At 49.2% G+C, this 15,942-nt stretch overlaps 1 long non-coding RNA gene across 1 annotated transcript; it reads left to right on the top strand.

The window, feature by feature from the left end:
- The first annotated feature begins 3,296 nt into the window (after positions 1–3,296).
- LOC115071315 lies at positions 3,297–5,506 on the top strand. Its single transcript, XR_003850408.1, has 3 exons — positions 3,297–3,411; positions 4,069–4,423; positions 5,430–5,506. It is a non-coding gene; the product is annotated as an uncharacterized LOC115071315 (long non-coding RNA).
- The last annotated feature ends 10,436 nt before the right edge of the window (positions 5,507–15,942 follow it).

Raw genomic sequence — 15,942 nt, 5'->3', positions numbered from 1 at the left:
GGGTCTTGTCTCCTTGTGATCAGCAGGAGACTGGGGTAAGAGTGAAGACTTTTCTCCCACCTGATTTTCCCGGGACTAGTGAATCCTTCTCAAGTCTTAGGGACTCTTTCCTCTGTAACCTGCAGTCAGTCAGCGCCTGCTTACAAGAGTTTGAAGAAGTCCTTTCGGTTATTTTCCTGGCCAGAACTGGGTGAGCTCCCTTACAGGAGAGACTCCTCTCCAGAGTATCTGAAGTTTCTCAAAGGGAGGCAGTCCAGCTCCCGAGCCAACATCCCAAGTTTGTCTGGCTTGCTCTGCAGCAGTCGGCTAGGGACCTCCTATTAGTCATAAACCAGTGGTGAGCCGTGAGCCAGCCGCCCAGCCGGTGCCTGGTGAAGTCTGGGAAAAAACTTCTCTAATGTTGTGTTAAATATTTAGTATTCGAGAGTGGCCCTGGGTGAATATTTCATGCTTGTCTTTATTGTCAATCAATGTGCAGAAAGCCACATCCACTATGGATTTTAAAATCCCAAACCCCAAAGAAAAAGATTAGAATTGGAGTCTTCTCTATCCTGGTCCTTCGGGTTGGGAGCTCAGCTTCAGCGATTAGGCTGAAAAGAAACCTGGCATTGAGGTCTAGGCAGGATATAGTGAGGGGACTAAATTTAAGGGTCCTATCTTTTATAATTTAGGGGGCTTAGGTAGGTAGACAGGCCAGGTATCATCTCAAGTATAGATCAGTAAGACAGAGGAAAACATCTGTGCACCCTTAAGTGGGAAGGGTGGGACCAGGGACTACTTCCTAATGGAAGCCCCCAGCCCCTCTTACTGGGGCTGCATCCAGACCCGATGCCTCAGTCCAACCCTGCCATCCTCCAAGCCTGTCGGCCTCCTGGACCGATGTGCCCAGAAGGGTGGTATACAGTAATTCTGTCCTCCCTAGCCTCTCATCCCTTTGGCCATCGAAACACACATCTGGGCAAGCTGAAAATAACTTTATTGAAAGCTTCTGGATTGAATCTAAGGGGCGGGAGTAACTGGCACATGCAGAAAGCAACCTTGGTCCCAAGAAGGAACTGTCAGGGCATCATGTGTTAGAGGAGCAGAACAGTGACCCTCCAAGGACTCAGCCCACTGTACTCTTAGGGAAAGCCAAAGGTCACCCAAACCCTTCTTACACCCTTAAGGTTGTCTTAAAATTGGTTTTTGCCTTTAAAATGTACATGATTTGGTTTTCTTTGTTGGTAAGGCACTGAGACCCTCAACCAGACAATGCACAAGCATGGTACCTTATTTCCAAATATGGCTTCTCAAACCTATTGATTCTCAATTCTCTTGTCTCCCACATCTGCTCAGGTTTTAGAACACCCGGCTGGAGTCTGCCTCCACCATGGGTCCCATTCTGCGGGGGGGGGTCCTGAAATACTCCAGAAGAGACCTCCAGTGCCCCTCTACCCACTTAGTGCTGGGCACTGCTTCCTGGGATTTTCTTTACTCCTAACTAAAGGCAAAGAGGAATCAGATTGGGGCATCTCCACAGAGAAGGGACCAGAAATAGAAAAATCTGTTGCGTTTCTCTTTCCTTTAGTGCTTTTTATAGGGTGAGCTGGAGGCAACGTTTTTTAATTATAATGGTAGAGAACTATGGACTGTGGCTTTTATAGGGTTATCGTTGACCTCATTAAACTTGAGTTTATTGGAGGCAAAATGCTCCCCAAACAGTGATAGGAGCCAGTGAGAGGAAGGCCAGAGGTACCTCCATCCCTTGCAGATATGTACAGGAGGGCAGTCTCAACTCCTACTTTCCCTACTTCCTTACCCCTCCTAGCCTCCTGGGCGATGTGGGGCCCAATCCCCCTAGGCCTATTTTGTATAGCCTGGGCCAAGGAGGGAGGGGGGAGTCTGCTTCCTGTGAGAGGACAGCTGTGTGCCTGAGCACTTGAATTTGACCACCAAAGTTTATTCCTAGGCCACCATAAAAGCAAGGCAGGCTGCTACAAGGAGCTGCTGGCAGCCCAATCTCTTAGAAACAAAAAGGGAAGGCAAAGAACCATGAAGACACTTGATATCTAGGAAACTTTGGTGTCTCCCAACAGAGACTGTGAGAAGTAATATTCTTCCCACTAAAAGCAAAGCATTTAGTGTTGCGTTGTTTTCTGGCATTGGTTTTTTTCTTCTTCTTTTTCTTCTTCTTCTTCTTCTTCTTCTTCTTCTTCTTCTTCTTCCTCTTCCTCCTCCCCCCCCCCGCGTCCTCCTCCTCCTCCTCCTCCTCCTCCTCCTCCTCCTCTCCTCTTCCTCTTCTTCTTTTGACAATTAAAAAACCGAAACAAAACAAAACCAGGAACTGGTAATAGCTGCTGAGGTCAAGGACAGAATGTCCTGGTTTCTGAGGTCAGTTAGCTGCTGATTGGCAAAAAATACCCACAATGTGGAGTAGTGGCCTTAAGTCCAGGCCACCTGGAAGCCTATCAGGGAGTTTATTAGTCTGCAGCTTCTGCCTGGGGGCAGCCTTACCTCTCAGACAAGGGGCCCATCTATGGTCCCCAATCCCATCCCTTGCAGGCCCTGTTCTAGGCGGGTTTTGTTGTTGTTGTTGTTGTTGTTATTGTTTGTGTTTGTTTTTTAAAATTCCTCACCTGGTGGGTGCTGGTGGTCTCTGGTCCCTCCATCTGCCACCTTTGACTTAAACTCCTCCATATCAGCGCCATCCTGCCTTCCTTCCTAGCTCTTGGTGGCCTCAGTCCCAGCCGCCTGCCTGACTGCCGGCTCAGAGGCGGCTGTGGTCTGGGCAGCTGCCCCGGTGGTCTGGTCAGGGCTAGGACAGACTCCAGCGCCCTTCCCTCCCACATAGGGACAACCGGGACAGCTTCAGAAAGGGGCAGTGTCTGCCGAATTCTGGCCTTGGCGGTTCTTAGCGCATCCTCGGGTAGACAGCGCTGGGCAGCCTTGCAGGCCCACTACTCCACTTTTGTCTGGATTCTAGAGCAGATTGTGGTAGGTGGAAGGGCACACCCCATGGGCTGGAAAAAAAACCCAGGGAGGAAAAAGGGGGACTTAGGATCTCTGATGGACTAGGATTGTAAATTCAGCCCCGCACAGAGTCAATAAAAAGACAAACGAAGGGAGTCCCACACATTGGCACCCCCACTCACTCTCAAGCTGGGCTGGCAAGAGACCTCCTTAAAACGGCTCGCACCTTCTGGAGCGTTTTTCTCTCCCTTTACAGCAATATGGAGGCATAGAATAAATCTTTTAGCGTGCTTTGGGATTTTTATTTTGCACGCGGGACACTCACATTTCACCCTATCCTCAGAGAAGCAGAATGCTTGGAATTGCTGGTTTTCTCCTCAGCCCAAGTCAGTGCCGAAAGACCAACTTAAGGCCACCAAGGAAGGCGAATCCTGCTGGAGAACCCTCGGGCCTAAGGACAAGGTAGGGAGAGGGAAGGCAGCAGTCTCCCCACCCTGCCGCCCCACCCAACTTCTTCCGCTGAGGGATTGTCCCCGGAGGCTAGCAATGCTGCGACCCCATTTCTCCCCATAAAAGCCCCATTTTACGAGCCAGTTTCACTGCCACCCCCCCCCCATGCCCTAAAAACGAAGGAAATGTCTTAAAAGTAGTCTGGAAATAGAGCCGCTATCATCGGGCCTTAGTTTCGAAAGCTAGTTGAGGTCCCACAGAAAATACCTTTCCTAGGGGTATCACCCTCTTGGGCCACTGGGATCTCCGGACTGGCTGCCGAGTAGAGGCCTGGCTGCCGAACAGAGGTCGTGTTGGCCTGAGCCGCCATTCCCTGGCTTCAGCGCCTACTTAGACTCGGACCCAGTCCGAGCTGATCAAAGTTAGCTCGCGGCATTTTTACGAGATCAACTTCAGTTGCTCTTGTAATCAGACGCCTGGGTCGAAAATGCAAAGGGAACAGCCCATCAATCCAAAAAAGAAGGAAGGAGAGAGAGAGAGAGAGAGAGAGAGAGAGAGAGAGAGAGAGAGATTAAGGTGACATAGAGCTAGAAGATTCCAGTCACCCAAGAAGATCCCCTCTCCTCAGCCCTCAGCAACCGTGGTTTGTGGGTCTCTCCCATTCTCTAGGTCCTGCCTTCTGCCTGCACATTTGCTCGAATTCCAGGAGCCCTAACGCTGGGGCGAACAGAAAGGAGGCCTGACTCGCCTTCGCTGGAAGCTCCATCCGAAAGCTTGCACAGTGGGGACGCGCTGCGTGGGCGAGTGGCACGGCGGCATAGAACTGCTCAAGACAGCCGCCCTCTGCTCACGGCCAGAGTCTCCCCCATTTTGCTTCTTTTCTCTGCGGTCTCCGTGGTTCTCTTGTCACTACAGCCAGAAGTTGAGTTACAGGAAGATTTGCCAGAGATTTATCGCCTGGCCCCAAACTTGGAGAGCCTCGTTGTCATAAACAGCCGTCTATTGTCTAGACTTTTATCTCCGGGTATGGATCTGGATCTTGCATTAGTGAGGCTCAGGGGACCGGCTGGCTCCTCGGTGGGGTGTGCAGTGCAGTCGATGCTTGCCGGCGATCACCAGGGGTTTGTTTGGGTCAGTTTAGAAGGGTGGACAATTTGTTCATAGGAGTTGGGCAGGTATACCTAAGTGTCCACGGATGGAGGCCTGAGGTAGGGAAGGCCTCTTTCTCTCTGCCTGGGAACATTACCGTGGTGCGTGTACTTGTGTGTTGGGTGAGAATTTGTCACGGTGTGCTTTGTTCTAGGCATTTTAAGTGTTCCTGTCTGGGCTTTTTCGGGTTTTATTAACCTGCATCCGCTTGGCCTGTTTATGTCCTCTCCAAGCAGATCATCTGGTGTTTTTCAATATTGGAGCCATTTGTGTGTGTGTGTGTGTGTGTGTGTGTGTGTGTGTGTGTGTGTATTGGTTTTGGGAGTGATACCTTTTCAGCCTCTTACCCTTCAGATTCCTTTCCCCACCTGAATCATAGGCAGAGCTATGGCCTTCACTGGGTATCTGGCCTGCTTTTCTTCAAGTTCCCCAAATCTCCAAAGAGCCTGGCAGTTTTCTGTCACAGACATGGAGAACATTTTTTTGCAGAGAGAGGTCTAGGTTATCACTGTCTTTCCCACACTAGGCAGCTTCCCAGCTGGTAACCCCCCTATTTCTGGGGCTCCCATTCACAAACTGAAGGACCATCAGAAAGGGCCTCCCCAGTCTGCTTCAACCATCTGAAACACAGAGCATAATTCTAGAGTCTGCCAAAGAGGGCCTGTCATTCCCTCCCTTAGGCTTCCTGACAGTAGCTGTCCCCACCTTGGCTAGCCTCAGCCCCTATCCAAAGAACCCAGGCACTTTGAGACATAATGTCACTCTGCCCAGATTTGTGGATGAAACACTTATCACCTTAGATCTCAGGGTCAGATATTACATGGAAAAACCTTAACATCACCAGAAATAATCAGTTCAGGCCTCTTTGTTTTTCCTATGAGAACACCCATAAGAGGACCACAAACTAGGAAGCATGAGCAATCCATCTGAAGATGACTGGGCTGGCTCCTCGCTGCTGTGCCATGCAGACCTCAGTCCCACGTCAGGTCTCTGACAAACCTGAGACATTCCCACCCAGGTAGGTAGAGTGGGATGGGGCACATTCTAGAGGCTAGTTTTCTAGTTGACAAGGGTAGAAGTGACAACAATTAGAGGTTTTTAGAGCATCAGGTTCACCAGAATAGCCCATCATCTCTCTCTGAGTGTCCTTCCTTTCCCTTGCTATTAGAATTCCAATTTTAAAGGAAATAATTAGGCCTTAAAATGGCTTTATAAGCACAGAGGAGACCCTCCACAGACACCCCCACATCCATAACCCCTCTCTCCATTCCACCACTATTCTCAGTACTACTCTGGAGGGAAGAATCCAAGATCTAGGTTCTGGCTTCTTTCTCCCCGAGGCACCCACCACTGCCTTCCACAGCAGCGCGGATCTCACATTTTATCTCTGGCTCTGGCTCCGCCTTATTCTCACGTCGCCTAGCCGTCCTCCTTCCTAGCTCTCTGAAACCAACCAATATCTAATGTATTTGCTTCTCTGCACCCAAGGCCTGGACTATGGCTCCCGCTCAGGGGAGTCTGGGCCCCTGCGGCTAGGTCTTTGCTCTGAGCCTTGCCAGCTGCACCCTCCCTTCTTGGTAGTTGCCTGCTTTAAACGCTTCTCTCATTTTCCTCCTCTTTATACCTCAGAATCTCAGAAATAAATAAATCCAAGCCTTCTGTGGCATGGCCCTCCCCACCCTTACTGCCACCTAATATACCGCTTTGTTTTTGGAGGAAAACCGAAACATTCAGACATTTAAGCTGTAAATGAAGTTTTCTTTATGACGCTTAATTTTCTCTCCTATTCTTAAAGTCCTCATCCACTTCGCTGAGGAATGGAAGCGATTTACAAGTCTGTAGGGGGGAAGGGGGAGTGAAGAAATCGTGCCCAGAGTTAGAGGTAATGGTGAAAGATACCGAAGACAGACCAAAAGGGGTGTGGGCAGTCCCCGCCGTCAAAGAACAGAGCCTACGGTAGGAGAGAAAAGTTTCCTGGAGTCTTCCTCACTCCAGCTCCCCTCACAGCTTCCCCTCCGGCAGAATTCACTCCAATAAAGGAAGGAGGGGGGCGTTATTATATTTTTTAAAGTCCAGTGTTTACAAGACCAGAAATACCAGTGCCACGTCCTTCTGGAGAGAAAGGCTGAAATGGAGGACCGTCGCCTTCCTTATAAGGTACGATGCTAACTTGACCTTCACTTTGTCATGGCGCCCCCGCCCACCCAGACTGCTGCAAACCGGCCAGGCAGAGCCAGAGCAACTGCTGACCCTCGCCTCTGCCTCCTCTTTCAGTTTTTTACTTGTTTCTACATTTTCCTTGTATTTCTTTCCTTTCCTTGTGTTCACCTCCTGTTCCAGTTCCCTTTTGTTCATGAATCCCTTGCTCACGGTTTCATAGACCCCTACCCTTTAGCCTCATTCTCTGCCTCTGTGGTCATCTCTTCCCATCTTTCCACATTATCTGGGCTTCTTGGCTCCTAGAAATAAGAAAAAAATTGATATTCCCCCCATCCCCACCTTAAACTGACCTCACAGCCCCAGCCTAGCATTTGTCAGGACCCAGGTGGTATTAGGCAGTGGACTCCAGGGAAGAAGGCCAATTTAGGATGAAACAGGGCTTTGCTCTAGGCCCAGTGCTCATTTGAGGTTGACAATGAACTTGATTTTGATAAGCCCTTGTTTTGCTCTTACTGACCTCACCTGACAAGTCTCCATAACCCTAGTGACCTGGTACAGAGAACTAAACCTACTACTGACTGAGAGCAGAGTAGCCCTCATGGCCCCCTAGGCTAAGAGGAGCCAAATATCAAGTTATTGTTTTCCCATCTCTGTCTCTGGACTTTATAACCCCCGAAATCCTAACGATTTCACTTAAAATATCCAGGGTAGGAATTTAGAGTATTGGGAATTTCTGGTGATTCCCACGCATGTAAAAATAGGAAAGAGAAAGTCTCCTAGAGCCTCTACCTTACATGGCTGCCTCCCAGGTTCCAACAGAACCTCCAATATTAACTCTAATCATATCTTGTGTGCCTATAAAATAATATTATCAACACCCCTATAATTATCTATTATCCACTTACTTGTGATGATTACAATACTAGAGGAGGCAGGTCTATGCAGACAAAGTCAATTCAAGCAAATATAAAAAAAATGAAATTGGATCAGAGTACTTAAAACTGGATCTCATAATTTCTTAAGCATGTTTCAAATCTGTAAGCTGTTGCTCGGCCCCCTCCCTCGTTTAGGAGTAGCTATTTTGCAGGACTTAGGGTGATAGTGATTCTACCACCTTCTTTTCCTCTATATCTCATGTACTACCTGCCCCCTCCTCCTCCACACAGACACTGGAGAAGGTCAGACAATAAAAGGGGAAATGCTTTTTCTCTCTCTCCCCCTGCAATTATCCAGATAATTGCATGAATTCTTCCTTGAATACCACTGTGTAGTCAGGGTAAGGATTTCAACAGGAAGTGCAGGGGACAGGATTCCACATGGGGGGAGTTGAGTGAATCCTGCGTTTTTACATTCCCAGACTTTATAGTTCTGTCTAGCGTTACATTGTTTCTTCAGGCAAAGATCTTTGTTCCCTTTCAGTCATATTTCTCCCTTCTCTTCTGGTATTTTAAATTTATTACCAATTGGCTCATGCAGTGTGGTTTTCAGTTGCTGAAAATTTAGAGTCCATTACAAAAGTGAGGTTTAGAGTCATTTCCTGGACTCTGTTTGATGTCAACCCCCCCCCCCCTTTTTTTTTTTTTTTTTTTTGGTCCCTTTAAAGGAGACTCAGATCATCTTCTGCTCTTAATAGATGATTATAAAAGTAAAACTAATCCCCCCTTGCCCTTTAACATCAATATCTCTCTGTTAAGTATGCTTATGAGTGAGAATAAACAGAATTAAATGCTACAACCCAAACCAGCAATTACAAGGTTTTGTTTTGTTTTGTTTCTAGATGGGTCTGGTTTATCTGGAGGTGTTCTTTCTGGTGAGAGATACCCAGAGGGTATTTGTATCTTTTTACATGCTCATTGGAGCCTGAGCCAGCCCCAACCTGGTAGAAAAGGCAGCCACAAAGCCAGAGAGAGCAAGAAAGCCAGAAGAGGGAAGAAACGGACAGCCAGAGTCCAAAGGGAACCACTCAAAGGCAGGGAAAGGAATCAGCATGGTCCGGAACACTGACAGAGAAAAAAAGGCAGGCACCCACCCACAAAGGTTTATGTATTTTTATCTTTTAAAATCTGATTGGAGGCTCAATGAAGAAAAAGGAAAATTCAGGCAAGAGGACTAAGAGTTATCCGAGTCCTAGCTCACAGCGTGACCGTCCCTGAAGGAAAGAACTCGAGATAAACCCGAGTGGGCACTAGGGCAGCACAAGTCAGGTGCTGTCCCACGGACTGCGTGGCTGGACCCTCAAAGCCTCCCTCGAGGCTGCCTGAGTTTCCTTGTATTCCTTATCATCTCCATCTTTATGACGAGCCTTCTTAACAAGACCAGTGAGCTGGCCATGGACATCTATCTCAGCCGCCTGTGCTCAGCCAAGTAGCGGCCAAGCAGCGGCAGTCGGGGGGACTGGGAGGCGCTAATTAATTGATTCCTTTGGACTGTAAAATATGGCCGAATCTACAGGGAACCCATGGACTCATAAACAGTATTTCTGCTGTGAGTACACTGTCTCTCAAAGAATTTTTCCATAGGTATGTGTTAGAGTCCAGGATTTTAAATACTCGAATACTTTTGCTCACTACCAGAAAATGCTTCTGCAAAACCTTGTGTTATGGGATAGGTTTTTCCTGCTGCTTGTGTAGACCCAGCGATGGACTTCTGCCTGGCTAAGTGTAAGGCTCTGAATCCAAACTCAGCTGGGAAGGCCTGAAGCCCCTATCCTGCCTGGGAGCTGAGGAGTGGGGTTTCTCAGATTGGAAAGTTTCATAGCCGCTCAAGTTCAGGCTTTGCTTCATGATACTGCCTCCGTTCAAGATTGTAAAATAATTTCTTTAAAAATGGACAAACGTTAATCTTCAGGAACCCATGAGTGCCTAACAACAAACCCCAGACTGGTTCCTACTGGCTGAGAATTCAACCTTCCTGTTACATACTTTACCAGATCACTGTGTCCTCCTCTTCCTGCCTGACTGTACAGAATACCCTTGCAATGTATTTGCATCAGACCTAGAAGAGTGCATCTTCTGACACATGAGGTGACCTAATTAGAAAGCTGAAACAGTTCTAAATAAGCATGAGTATGCACTGAACCCTGCTGCAAACAGGGCTGTGTTCTCAATACAGACCCTAGCTTCAGACTAGAGACACAACAGGGAGATAGATAGCCACTAGTAGAATAATGCTTGTTGACATTACACGGGGGTTTTAAAGACCTGAATACTAGACAGAAGCACAAAATGGAAAAAAAAGGTTTGGCTGAGAAGGAGATTCTTATTACCAATGTCTTCCTGGGCTTTGAGGGCAGTAGTCTCTGTACTCAGACCTTTTCGGACACTCAGCTCTGATTCTAAGCTTTATTTTTAAAACCTCCAAAGAAATGTATATTAGAAATAAAATATATGAGCACAAAGAATATATCTTCAAAGCATTTGTTAGACATTGTATGTGCCAACATAATTTGCAAAATGTTTTTTTCTTCACATACTCGGTACATATGCACTTTGTATATATATAATAGTCTGATACAATTTTCATGGTTTTTATGTGGATATATTAATATCTGGATGTATTTCCATGCAACCATACTACATGTCTTATATAATCATGGAACTAAAGAAACTCAGAACTGTGCACCTCCTATGTAGGATATAGGCACATGCAGTGTTTACATATGTAAATAAATTTTTGCATGTGAATATATAGCTATCTTTAATTTTTTCCCTATGGCTTTTTCATGCAGCAGATGAAAGAGCCTCCGTATGTATATTTTATAAAGAACATGTGGCATGCCAAGAATGTACCTGTAACATAGTTGTCTGTGCATTTTCGATTCTTTTCATATATCCATTATAGTTATAGTTACAACACAGCTGAGTGTGTACTTTATAGAACATCTTTCCACGCTCCCAGGTGAACTGTGTGCTCTCACAGACAGCTTTCCAAACATGGCTACTGGTGGGTTCCATCTACACAGACCCGTCCTTGAAGGAAGTTCTCCTCTGGATCACAGACACAGGCATGGGAAGACTGGTCTCCAGTTCCCCAGTAAGCACTTTGACTTGAAGAGGGAAAATTACACTTCGTAAGGGGCTGGTTCCTACTGGCTAAAAGTCTATGTCAAGTCTCCTTGAGTCCCAATTCCTTGGCTCCGGTGCCAGGCTCCAGCTGGTGGCATAGGCTTTAGGAGCCTCTGCAGTGGATGCACCAGTTAAGAAGCGTGGCCAACCACCGCTATGGGGACACCCCGTGTCTTGCAGAAGGAAAACTGTTAGATCTTAGTTCCAGCAGCCCAGGTAGCGCCTCAGACTCAGGCTACTCTTCAGGGTCCCCTGAAAACTCAAGGGACTAGGGCTAGGGCGGCACCCGGTCCCGGAGAGACAGTCTCCACCGTTCTGGCCAGCAGGGGTCATCCGGTCCTTCTTGGGGGCCGCAGCCCTGGGAAGCGACCCGCGTTGCTAAGCGCACAGTTACTTGGATCTGCCAGGTCTTTGGGCGCGCTAGGTTTCCTCCCAGGAGTGAACCAGAGGCGAGACTAGAGCGACTGAGCAATGGACTGAGGTCTCAGAGCTCTCTCCACCCGTCTGGGGCATGGAGGGCTCAGGCTCGAGTTGGGGAGCTGCCCAGGCGCCTGCGTCATCATCTGGCGGCAACCCGCCTTTGTCTCGGGGCCTCCCCAGGACGGGCATCCCGGAGCACCACGCGAGGCTGGCAGCCGGGGCCTTGCGGTAGCCGGAGCGGGTCGTAGGCCTCTCCGCGGAAAATCGGCAACCGTCTGGACACCCGCAGCCAAAGGCGTTCGCTCTTGTCTCAGGCGCGACCTGATTTCGGTTGCGGGAAGGCGGGCCTGCCGTTCACCCCGCGCGGATACACTGCAACCATCCGCGTCCCCAGGCGCCCACCGGGCAGAGGTTTGGCGGCTGGGGGACGCGCTCCTCCAGCGACCCGGGCCCTAACAACCCTTTCCTGCTCCTGCTTTCCTGTACAGGAAGGGGAGGGTGGGCTCGGGCTCGGCCTGGCAGGAACCCTAGGTCTCAGGGGTTTGCTTTGTTTGCGGATCTGGGCCGGCGGTCTCTGCACAGCTCTGGGTGTGAGCCATCGAGCGAGTGAGCTGGGTTTCCGGCTGCACTAATGTCCACAGAACCCGGACTGCCGGGGCCGGTCTCCTGCCCGCTCCTTCAATAGTGGCTTTAAATAGTGGCTTCCGCGGCGCAGATCATCGTGTAGTAGGACTTCATGGATAATCAGGCCCAATACAGACCGTTTGGGGGATGATAGAAGCTCCTATACACACAGCGGACCAATGTCTTACCTAGAATATTCTGATAATTCTCTTATTTTCTTCCTCTCCAAGACCCAGTTAGAGGTACAGGATGCTTTGTCTTAAACTTAGAGCAACTTATACTTTGTGGCATAAATAGTTGTAATACTGACACCATCCCAACTCCAATCAGCCTCTCTCCCAATATATGGGTCTTGGTTCCAACCGGAACCCTGTCTTTTACCTGGAGACCCAAGAAGTATTGCTTTTTAGTCCTGAGAAAAAGGCTACAGTGTTTTTTCCTTCCTTAACTTCCTCAGTTTATTTAATCTGGAAACCTCCATCGACATCATCCAACAAGGTGCTCTCTCTCAGACTGGAAGTAACTGAGACCATATCGAGGGAATTAAGGTCTCCTTAAAAGTATTCTTTTTGAGTTTTTAAATCAGAAATTCTTCCACTGTTGGTCCTTTCTGTGTAGATATATGTCTGAAGAAGAGGACAGTCATTTGCCCTGATTCACTGAGATTCAGGCCTCTTCCCCTGTATTCTGATCAAGGAGCAGCGGCCAACCCCTTCCCCAGCTCTTGGCTGCCAGAAGCTGCCCACCTCCAGCTTCTCCTGCACTCTGGAGGGGGTGATATGAGCACCCCACCACTTGAGGTCTCCTTCCTGCCTACACCCGGGCTCTACAATGGAGTTGGGAATTAGGAATAAAGGGAGAATGGGATGTGGTTTAAATTTGCCACTCCTGGTAGCTGGGAACATAAGGAAAGGGAAGAAGAAAGGTTTCCAGGCTGGAGGCATGGCTCTGAGGCCACCACAGTGGGGGCCGGTATTTCAGCACTGGCCAGGAAGGCTAGTGGAAGAATTTGGAGAAGACACCCAAGATTGGAATCAGATAACTAGAAAGGGTAGCCAGGGGGGTGAGCAAAAGACAGGCTTAAGTGTAGGGGCAAAGGAGGGTATTTGCTAGAGAAAGAAGGACAAGGTGGAGGTACTGCTGGTTCAGGGTCACAATGCATCCCACCCACCCAGCTATGTGCCAGGGTCTGGATTTCGCAAGGGCTGAGAGGGTGGCTGACTTTAAGAAGTCATCAGCTCTTGGTGGTGGGGGGGTATCTTTAGTCCTCCACCCTGTCATTTCACAGTGCACAAAAATATCTCTTCAGAGTGAAGCCCCAGGATTGGAACCTCAGAGTTCAGGGCCCACCAATCCCCACTCATTGCCCCCTCTGGGACACTCAGTGCTCCCTTGTTCCAGCTCTGCTTCTATTTTTTTCAATTCCTGCAATGCAGCCCTCCTTTTCGGAAGCTAGTTTCCACCTCCTCTGGGCTGTTCACATTTTTTACAACCCCATGACTCTCCAGAGCTCCCTCTCCTCCCCCAGTCTACGGCCCCCCAATTTTCTCTCTGCCAGTAATTGCGTGGGCTAGAGATGGCAGCTCATCAACAGATCTTGGTTGGTCATATATTTTTCTTACCCTGCAACCACTCTTCCTTTATTATACATTTATTATTTTTATTATTCACCTGAGCTGGAGAAAATAAAATGGGGAACAGCTAAGGGCTCCGAATCTTTCTGGACAGAGACCATATATGGGGGGGACCCAGTTTTAAATATTGTTCCCAAAACATCACATTGTCATACATCCATGTTTTAATTAATATTAATATGATGAAGCAGCTTTGTACAAGGACTATATAAAGGGAAAACGTGCTAAAGACAGATGCTTGACTAGGGAAGTACACTACAGAGAGCTGGGAAGGAAGGTGGGGAAGCTGACTAGAGTAGATACTAGCGACAGACAACAGTTAACAGGACAGATTGACAAAGAAGCTCACAGAAGTCAAGTTTAAAGCAAAGGAAAGAATATTGCATATTTTTGCCACCTTCCCTTCTTTTGGAATGTTCTAATCTCTTCCCTATTAGTCTGTAGGAATCAAACTAGAGTTGTAGAGCTTGAATTCAGCTCTCTAGAGCCCATCAGTCACAGGAAGGGCTGAATGAGGGGGTACAGGTTGTGTGTGTATGTGTGTATGTGGGTAGAGCTTCAATCCCATGACCAGCCCACATTCCTGACTGTGTGGACAGTTGGAATGGAGATGCTCTCTGGGAACTTGTACATAGGTGAACATGTGTAGTGGGTAGGGAGGTGTGTCAGATGCCCAGTGGAGGATCAGGGCATGTGATTGTATCTCCTCTATGTTGGACGATATCAGGCCCATGAAGCTGCCTGCTTTCAAGTGTAGTAGGGGAGGGGGCATGCCCCATGATTTGCTGGGCTCAGCTGTATGTATATACATTTGCTCCTGTTCCTGCACAACCCTGTAAACAAACTTGAAGATACGTGCTGGCACTCCCACCAATGTTCTGTGTATTGCCCTTGAAAGGTGGGAGATTCTCCCCAGCAGCCAGTTTCACACTGTCCAAGCTGCACTTAACCCCCTTCTCCTGCTTCTCAACCCTTGTTCTTCCACAAGGGTGAGACAGCAGATGGCAGGTTAGTGAGCTCTTGGGGAGTAGAGTCAAAACAGGGTGCAGGGGAGCTCTCTGGACTGCTCTTTCCAGAGCCACCCGCCACCGGGAGCTACCAGACTGGGGCTGGAGGCTTAAAGGGTTTGTGGATAAAAGGCCTTCCCGCTAGGAGAAGGCACTCTTTGGCCTCCAACTGGATCTAGGGATGTGCCCCTCCCTCTGCTCAGGCCCTTGTACTCCTTGGCTAGATGGCCTGGAGGCGGAGGCAGTGGATCCTGAGACAAAGGGCGATGTTGGGGGTCGGGTAGGGGAAAGAAAGGAGTTGGGTGGGGAACCGCAGCGCCCCCTCCTTCATTGTCACCACCCTGGGAAACCGACTGAGCTGGGCCTCTGCTACCAGTAGCCCCTTTAAGGGCAGATTCTCCTCCCGCCTCGTAAATTACGCTGGTCCAGCCCCTGGCCGGCCGTGACCGTGAACGCCAGCGGGGAAGAGAGAATCAGTCGCCACTGCTGTAGATGCCGGAAACTCTGCCCGCCAATCAATGCTGTGCTCTTCAACCCCTTCCACCGCCTCTTTGGACTTCCTGGAGGGCCAGGTGGGGGTCCTTAGGGTGGCTACTGAACCTGTGGCTATGTGAATTCGGTTCTCAGTTTCCCTGCTAGGCGCTTCCAGTGACTGGAAGCCTGTCTAGCGCACCTGTGAGTCTGTGTTTGCCTGGGACAGGCCAGGGGCTCCGGGAGCAGGACAAGGACCAGGAGACTGTTCTGACAACCTGTCCCAGAGAGTACATAAAGTTAATGATCTCCTTGTCAGTATCTAGTCTGCCAAGGACAGGCCCTTCAGCTAACCTGAGTCTGGAGGACTCAGACCTGGGCAGACACTGGGCCTCTCTCAAACCACTCCTCTCCCCTCAAACCCCACTTCCTCCTTGGTTCCTGGTAGCCTCTGGCTCTGCCAGAGCCTCTCTGTTCTGTCCACTGATCACCCACCTTTGCTCCCTCCTCTCAACCTTTCTTAACCCCACCAACTGTGAATTTGGGCACCTAGGTTCCACTATCCCCACCCTTGTCTGCTCCTCCAAGTAAAGAGTAAGACCCGGAAGGGAAGTAGAGGAAAGGTGTACCTGGGTCGCTGCCCGCTGCTTTTCCGTAACCCCTCTCAGTGGGAGGCACAGCGCCCCAGTCCCACCTCACATAAACCAGCCCCTCAGCAGACTTATAGGCTTCCCTTGCCTCTGGGGGGCTACCCCCTTCTCTGGCTAGGTTTTTTTCGCTCCTCCAAGTAAAGAGTAAGACCCGGAAGGGAAGTAGAGGAAAGGTGTACCTGGGTCGCTGCCCGCTGCTTTTCCGTAACCCCTCTCAGTGGGAGGCACAGCGCCCCAGTCCCACCTCACATAAACCAGCCCCTCAGCAGACTTATAGGCTTCCCTTGCCTCTGGGGGGCTACCCCCTTCTCTGGCTAGGTTTTTTTCTCCCTTCTCTTGGGGACTGCCAGGGCCTGCTGTGGGG

The sequence above is a fragment of the Nannospalax galili genome, unplaced genomic scaffold, assembly GCF_000622305.1.
Source record: "Nannospalax galili isolate Female #2095 unplaced genomic scaffold, S.galili_v1.0 scaffold251, whole genome shotgun sequence".
Taxonomy (NCBI): domain Eukaryota; kingdom Metazoa; phylum Chordata; class Mammalia; order Rodentia; family Spalacidae; genus Nannospalax; species Nannospalax galili.
Note: the sequence above shows the minus strand (reverse complement) of the source record. Positions and strands in the feature narration are given on the sequence as shown.